The 8,182-nt window shown below is 35.4% G+C and overlaps 1 long non-coding RNA gene across 1 annotated transcript; it reads left to right on the top strand.

Moving 5' to 3' along the window:
* The first annotated feature begins 3,997 nt into the window (after positions 1-3,997).
* LOC132175599 (uncharacterized) lies at positions 3,998-5,328 on the top strand. Its single transcript, XR_009439450.1, has 2 exons — positions 3,998-4,177; positions 4,824-5,328. It is a non-coding gene; the product is annotated as an uncharacterized LOC132175599 (long non-coding RNA).
* The last annotated feature ends 2,854 nt before the right edge of the window (positions 5,329-8,182 follow it).

The following is an 8,182-nucleotide window of genomic DNA, read 5'->3' as shown; positions in this document are numbered from 1 at the left end:
CGCACAAGGCGGTGCAAATTGCAAAGAAACTCCGTGAAGAAATCTTTGCGGGCAAACCAACAACCACTGTTAAATGGCTGTTGAAGAGTAGGCACTGCAGAAAATCAAAAATGAGCCGGCATAGGACGACCACCAACATCAATCTCCTCCTCAAAATCAAACCAAGTCATGGCAGGGAGATAAAAACCCACAAAAAACAATACAAACAGCAAACTAAAACTAAATTTACAGTAAAACAGAAATAAAATTACAACAAAAACAAGCACAAAGAACACCAAAAAACAAGGGCAGGGGCGGTGGTAGCCTGCCGAAGAACAGATCGGGCACCGGCAAGTAGTGGACTGATCGAGGATCGGCTGGCGGAAGAGGGAAGCTAGGAGGCCAGGGAGGATGGTGGAAGGCCTCGATTGGTGGATGGGTCGGCGAGGAAGAGTAGATCGGATTTTGAAAAAACCCGATCTAAACCCCCAAAAACCAGATCCACAACCAGGAACTTCCGCAAGGCAGTGGACGGCGACAGGGATGGACTGAACGGCGAGAGGCTGGGCGGCGAGAGGCTGGGCGGCGAGAGGCTGAGCAACAACAGGCTGGGCGACGGGCGGAACGGCGAGGACCAAAAACGAGGGACTGGACGGCACAAGGGGTTGGACGGTGGATGAACGACGACGGGAGAGAAGAGCAGCGGCGGTCTTCGAATCTACACAAGAAAAAAAGAACAAAACACAAGAAACCCAAACAAAAAATACAGCAAAAAGGGAACAAAGAAGGGGAGGGGAGTGGAGGAAAAACCTTTTCCTCCACCCCGGGAAGCCCGCACAAGGCGGAGAGAAAGACCTCACTAGGAGGCGGCTGAGGAAAAAACCCTAAGGGTTTCCAGAGTTTCTCTCTCTAAACAAGAGAGAGAAGCGGTATCGTTTTATCTTTTTTTTGAGGTGAGGACTCTTGTCTTTTAAAATGTGATGTTAAAATTATTAATATATTAAAATTTAATAATAAATAATCTCAAATTCAATGGTAATATTAAAAAATCACATTAAATTTAAAATGATACAAGAAAAACATCTTTCTAGCATTACTCTTCTCTAATTCCACCAAACTGAAACCCAATTAACATATAGTAAGCACACCGCATCGTGATCATTCACCTTGAAACTATCATGCGACGAAAAAAGCCATCATCCAAACTTGGACTCCAAAACATTTATTTATTTATTGGCCCTATTTTGGATTTTACCTTCACTTCTCAATCTTTGATAACAGGAGTTTCTTTGGGATAAATAAAAACTAAACTAAATAAAAAAAATGGATAAATAAAAAATTAGTCATTCTAGTTGGCCTAAATTACAAATCGCTTTGACGTTATAACAAATAGTGATAAATGCAATATTAGATCCTGTAGTTGACTTAAATTATAAAGTGTCAATGTCCTATAACTTTAGTAGTTTGATATATCATTTTGAGTTAAATACCATATTAATATCTGCGTTTATAAATTTTTATTTTTTTTCACCTGGGGTTTAAAATCTATCATAAATGTCAACGGTACCTGACTTAAAGCATGTTTAGGATTGCGTTTGAAAGACCTAAAAGTACTTTTAACACTAAAAAAATCGGTTTGAAAAAAAAAAAAAAAAAAAAGTACCTTCTTTAGCCTAAACTAAAGGAATGCCACATATCCTAAAAAATATTAAAAAAACTAATTAATTAAAAAACTAAAACCTAAAAAAAAAAATTAAAAATTTATGGGGTGGCCTAGCCACCACCCCCAAACTAAAACCTTATATATATATATTGTTTATTATTTTATTTTTAATTTTTTTAGGACACGTGGCATTTTTATGTGATGACACGGGTGACGGAACCTAACGGAAGTACTAAGTTGGTCTTTTCCCGTAAGTCATGTATCATTTATGATTGTATTTAAACTACTGGTGGAAAAAAAATAAAAATGTACAAACTCTGGTATTAATAATGTATTTAACCCTTTCATTTTAGTACACTTTAAACTTCATCGAGCATTTTTTTTGTTTGTTAAAATGGCTATTAGTTGATGGGGCTTTTTATATTTTTCCATGATATTATTAAAAAAGCATGGAAAATTTAGGCCCCTCAACTAAAAAAGTGTTTATTAAAAAGAATGTATAATTTAGGCCCCTCAACTAAAAACGTTTATTAAATTTCCATCACTGCTTCAAACTTTGGATGTTTATTAAAAAAAAAGAAGTGTTTTTGTCAAAAAAAAAGAAAAAAAAAGAAAAAAAAAAAGAAGTGCTTCTCGTATTCTAAGAAATACATGTCACATTTTTTAGAAGTTGGGTCCTAGGAGTTGGACCAATTTGTAAAAAGTTTTTTTTAATTCTACAAATTCTTTTGCGATTTTTTTTTTTTTTTTTTTGGGTTTACATATAATATGATAGTTGGCCTTTGAAATTGATGCGCCCCCTAAAAATTACCAAAAAAAAAAAAAAAAAAACATATTCGAAGCCACGTTTAAGCTTAGCACATTTGTCCCCACAAAGGAGCTAGCCCTCAGTTTGAACGGTTAGGATCTGGGTGTGGTCCATTGAGTCCTCAGTCCCACATCATTTACTCACAAACAAGTCTGAAGCTTTATAACACGTCACAATCACTTCCTTTGAATAATGAACAATAACAAGGGGTGATAGCCCTTGAATGTAATGGGATATGCAAAATGACCATTCACCCCTTGAATGGGATCTATATCTATATATATGGCTTTGATCAAACATTGAATTAAACATTGAAGAGTGTTCCATTTTTGTGTAAGATTTATATGAATTTCATGGTTTCATCAAATTTTTTTTAAAAGATATCTTGATATATGATTGAAATCAGTGAGATAGAATCTGTCAAACTTTTGTTTTTGATGTGTTATTGATTGTTTATGTTAACGTTTTTAGATTTTTTACGTGCTTTGTTTTGACGTTTTATAGATTGATCTTTTTCCTCCACTTTGATAATTATAGGCGAGAGCTCAACTTCGAATTCGGGCATGGCTGCAACAGCAGGAGATTCAGATTCAGCCTCCAGTGGGATTTATCCTGCATCGCCTCCATCTCCATGTGAAGGTCATGGAAACACACAAGTATGTTCCAAATGTATGTACAGCAAGTACGAGCCTGAGCCTGAACAGGAGTTTGAGAAGATTTTGTCACCAACTGATATACGAAGCTACAGGCTTTATTTAAAGAAGTCACGAGCTGCCAGATTCTGCCCCCTAGCGAATGGAAGTCATCCGGTGAGACGGGTGAGTGTCTACGACGTTCAAATGAAGCGCTGGCCAATGCGTTGTCGTAGGAGTGGTGGGAAAACTTATCTCACTCGAGGCTGGAGCCGCTTTGCTAAAGAGAAGAAACTAAGTGAAGGAGATAGAATCACATTTTATGAGCTGAATTGCAAGAGAGGAACTGGAAAAAGGGTCTTCATGATTGGAGTCTCTCGCAAACAGTGTATTCAGATTCTTGGAGCTCCAATTATAAATTAGACAAACACCGAATCTTGATAGTTTGGCGTTTGTTATGTATGATTTTGAAGTCGATCAGCGTGTATTTTTCTGGGTTTTTGTTGTGTTTCATTTCGATTGCAGCGTGAATTTAGTTCCTGTATTTTCCTTCTGTTGAATCTAATAAAAGTGTTTTCATTCTGAAAGGAGATGGCGCAATGAGTAGGCAATGACTCTTTAAATATATTGTTCAAAAATAGAAGAAGCAAATTATAAAAAAGGTTTCCTCAAAAATCAGAGAAAAAGTTAAATCAGGATCATCAAACGACCAGAGGCGTTTGATTTTGTGGGGTTGAGCCCATCATAGTACGGTGGGCTGTCTTCAACATTGAGTTATCGTAGCCCAACCTGAAAAAGGTTAGTGGATATTGGATATTCAAGAAGCCCACCTGTGGTACCGACCAAATGAAAGGATATTCTGACATCTGTAACTACCCTTCCGTTTTAATTATATATAGCTCAACAAGACTTTTGTAAAACTTGTCTTCTTTTCAAGTCAACTGAAGGCTTTTGAAGTCTCCGCATGGAGGATAGATCGCTCATGGAGATGGAGGGGTTCACTCTCGCCCTTAATTATACGTCGACGCTTCAACCGCTCTCGAATCGGAAACAGAGGTTCGCCGATCACATTCAAGCTTCGCTCTCGGATCGGAGGTATGTATATATATATAGGTCCTTCTCTGTTTGCGTTTGTTCATTTTACTTCATAGAGACCGTGATTAAATTTCATGTTTGTGGTTGTTATTATATTCATTGATTTGGGAAGAAAATTTTGGTAAAAGTTATAATGTGTAATTCGAACTCTTTTTCGAGTCCATTTGATATTCTGGGATATATGATGATTATTTAATTATTGGCTTTGGAGGAAAAAGACCAAAAAAGAAAAACAGTACTACAGTACAGTGGTGAGTGGTGGAATTCTTCTGCGTAGTTAATATAAGTCGACACGACGAACATTAATGTTGGTGGTTTTACTATATATGTATGTCCTCGTGCTCTTCCGTGTCGATCTGTGTGGGTTGCGTTTGCTGGTGCAGCACTGGGAATGGAGGTTGAATGTGGGCAAGTCGAACTCTGTTGCATATTGCTTGATGCAGTGTGTTTACGTCATAGAGTAATGCTAAATCATATCCCATATCCTCCTAAAAAAATTCCGGTGTCATTTTAAAATGACCGTTAGATTTGTAATATATCATTATTAAATTTTAATTTAACGATGATTTTAAAAGCTATATCAAGTTTGACATTAATTTTCCTTTTATCATTACTCCTAATCATATATATGTTTACTGGGTTTCAGTTTGGTGGAGTTAGAGAAGCTGCTTTCCCCAGTTTTCTCAAAAGGGTCAGATGTAGAGTAATGAAGCAATCTTGAAAAGGGCAAATGTATGCCCACAGATGAATGTATGCAAATTCAAAAGGGCCACGCTAATTCTCCTTTGTTAATGATAATTTTTCATGACTGACGACCAAAGATCTTCTCTCCGATGCGGCTCAAAAGTCTTAGGGAAGTTTCAGTCCTGCTTGTAGATATAATGAGGGATAAAGTCTTGTTGTGTTTGTACAAATTGGAAAGTGGATATGTTGTTTTTTGTTACAAGGACTTATTTTGTCTATAAAAGGCAATCAAATGATATATCAATCTGCTCTGCTGCCAAACTAGATCCCAGTGAATTTAATGAGGTAAGTCTAATATCTGGAGGCAATTGGTTTGAAGAACCGACGTACATTACATTGGCATGCAAAAATGTATTGGAATTTCTTTTTGGTTACCATTTTTATAGCTCCTTTTGCTGTTTGCGTTCCTTCTCCTTATGCAATTTTTTTCATCTATTTGGTGGTTGCAGTGAAATAATTGTAGTCGAAGATGGTCAATTTTAAATTTCATGTTTGTGGTTGTTGTTATATTCATTGATTTGGGAAGAAATTTTTGGTCAAGTTATAATGTGTAATTCGAACTATTTTTCGATCTAGTTCAAAAGAAAAACAAAAAGGCTAAGATAAACGACAGTGGTGGGATTCTTCTGGGTATTGGATAGACATGCTCTTCCATGTCTGTGTAGGTTGCGTTTGGTTGGATATGTTTGCGTTTGCAGGACTGGGAGTGGAGGTTGAATGTGGGCATATCGACCTCTGGGTTCCCCCTTTTCTCTATCTAATTTTTGCTGGCAGTGCTGTAAAAGCAATCTACCTCGTGATGATGCAGTTTTTTTTTTTTTTTTCTTCTTCTTCTTTCTAGGGCTAATCTAATGGTTGATTAGGTCATCAAGCTATATAGTAGTTACATAACAGTTTACTAAATAGTATCATTATTTTTTTTAATATTTTTTTTCAAAGAAAATACATAAAGATCAATCTTTGCATTAGCGCTATTAAAAAAAATTATTAATAGATGATTTTCACTTCTACGTTATCTCAGTTGTATAACAGTAGTATAAGAGTATAATAAATAATTTACTCTTTTTTTAATAGTATTATCAGAGTTTGTGGAAATTTTATTATAAAAGCATGTACTTTTTACATGTTAAGATAGTTGAAAGATAGTTAAGACTATCGTTTTTCTTAATAAAGTATGTATTTTTCTCATGCTAAAAAATACATGACAAATTTATAGATTGAGTTGATTTTTTTTTTTTTTTTCCAACCCAATTTAGCAATAATTGATTAATTGTAGCATATTGGCAGACTTAAAGGAAGTTATTTATGGGTTGTCACTCTGGTGGCATACAACCATGGAAGATGCCGGGAGAAGGACATGTATTCTTGTTTGTTTCATTATGTTTTTGGTTTTCAAACTTTTGCACTCTATATATCCTCGTTATAAAATTTCCTCATTTACATGTAACCATCAGGCCTATTGCTTCTTTATATAACATCTGCATTTTTCTTTTTCTTTTTTTGGGTAGAATTGATTTGAAACTCACTTTACTAACTTGGTATTAGTATCTTCTTGGAATATCTTTTCCCACATTGATTGACATATCTCGTAAACTGACTAGCTTGTGACGTGTATAACTGATTAATTAGTTGGATGTTAGATTCTCTCTTCTTCTTTTTTAATAGATTCTCGTCTTACTATAAGTGGGCTGTTTTAATTGTTGTTACTCAAGAACTAATTTGGTTGTGCATGACAAATTGGTCTTTTTTTTTGTGTCTGGATGTTATGGTATTAGGAGTTCGAGCAGCTATAAAATGAGATTTTTGCCTCACCTTTTCTTCCCCTTAGAACTAAATCTAAGTTAATACATCCTAAATCTAATCAGAGGTTAGAATAGTCATTTTTCCAAACAATCGACCATTAGTTTATCAGGCCCATTCTCGGATTGGAAGCTGAGGTTCACCAATCATATTCGACCTTCAGTACCCTCAGAGGATATATAGCTACTTTTCTGTTTCTGTTTGTTTTTGTTTGAATATATGTTTTCATATTATGTTTATAGCTTATTAAAATTTACCATTTAAATTTGATTGATTACCCTATACATATTCACTCTTATTATCCTATTTCCCCTATAATAAGATGGTTTCTAGTGTAATTCAACCAACCAAATTGAATTAGAGCATAATGGCCTTTTTTATTGGTGAATCTAGCCCTTTTTAGTGGTAGGCATAGGCGTCTAATACAAAGGTTTATTTTTATTTTTATTTTTTTTTCTCTCTTTTTGCTTCCACTATTCTTCCTTATTTTATATTTTACATAAATTTCTGCAGTTTTTCTTGTGCATTTTTTTTCCCCACCTATTTGGTGATTCGTCTGAAATAGTTGTAGTTAAAGATGGTCAATCAATTTGATGAATTTTGTATGTTGTCTTCCTATATACAACTTTTGTATGAATTTTTTTTTTTTTTTTTTTTTCCCACCTATTTGGTGTTTTAAACTATTTTTCGAGCTAGTTTTAAACTATTCAGGGATTATATGCTTCTTTATTGGCTTTGGAGAAAATGAAAGGAAAAAGCTGAGAAAGAGTACTACAGTGGTGGAATTCTTCTGTTAAGTCCTGTTTTGTGCATGAAAATAGGCTCTATTTTGGCGACCCAAAACAGAGGAGGAAAGGAGCCATAAACTGTTGTGCATCTATTACTGCTTTACTTGGAACAGAGTTTGCAGCAGTAAAACAAAGAAACTTCTCCGGAGGTTTGCTGGACCATGTTCATCTTCCTCGCTTAGCTTTTGCTATTGTCTTTGCATCTTTCCTTTCCTGTTAACCAACCTCTCTTGCTTCATGCATCAACCTATTAACCCCCAAAGTGAAAACCTTTCACTTGAATCAAATTCAAATACAAGTGTCCCTCGTATTATTGTTATGTGTTAAATATATTGTTGAATATATTGAGAGCGGAAGAATGAGACAGAGACAGGGCTGGCCCAACCGCTAGGCGAGTTAGGCCGACGCCTAAAACCCCAGATTTTTAAGGCCCAAAAAAAATTCTTTTAAGGCCCAAAATATTTTTTAATAAGGCTAACAATGTCACTGACAGATGATGGATAATCCTCTCACCAAGTAGTATCAAAGACCTGTCTAATTGCCGCCCTAGCTAAACCATGGGCCGCCTTATTTGCTTCCCTACTTACATGGGAAATCTGCCAATTAGGAATAAATTCAACCATAACGAAAATATCTTCCACTAGTTGGCCAAAGCTTTTTTTTTTTTTTTTTT

Source organism: Corylus avellana, chromosome ca3 (genome assembly GCF_901000735.1).
Source record: "Corylus avellana chromosome ca3, CavTom2PMs-1.0".
Taxonomy (NCBI): domain Eukaryota; kingdom Viridiplantae; phylum Streptophyta; class Magnoliopsida; order Fagales; family Betulaceae; genus Corylus; species Corylus avellana.
Note: the sequence above shows the minus strand (reverse complement) of the source record. Positions and strands in the feature narration are given on the sequence as shown.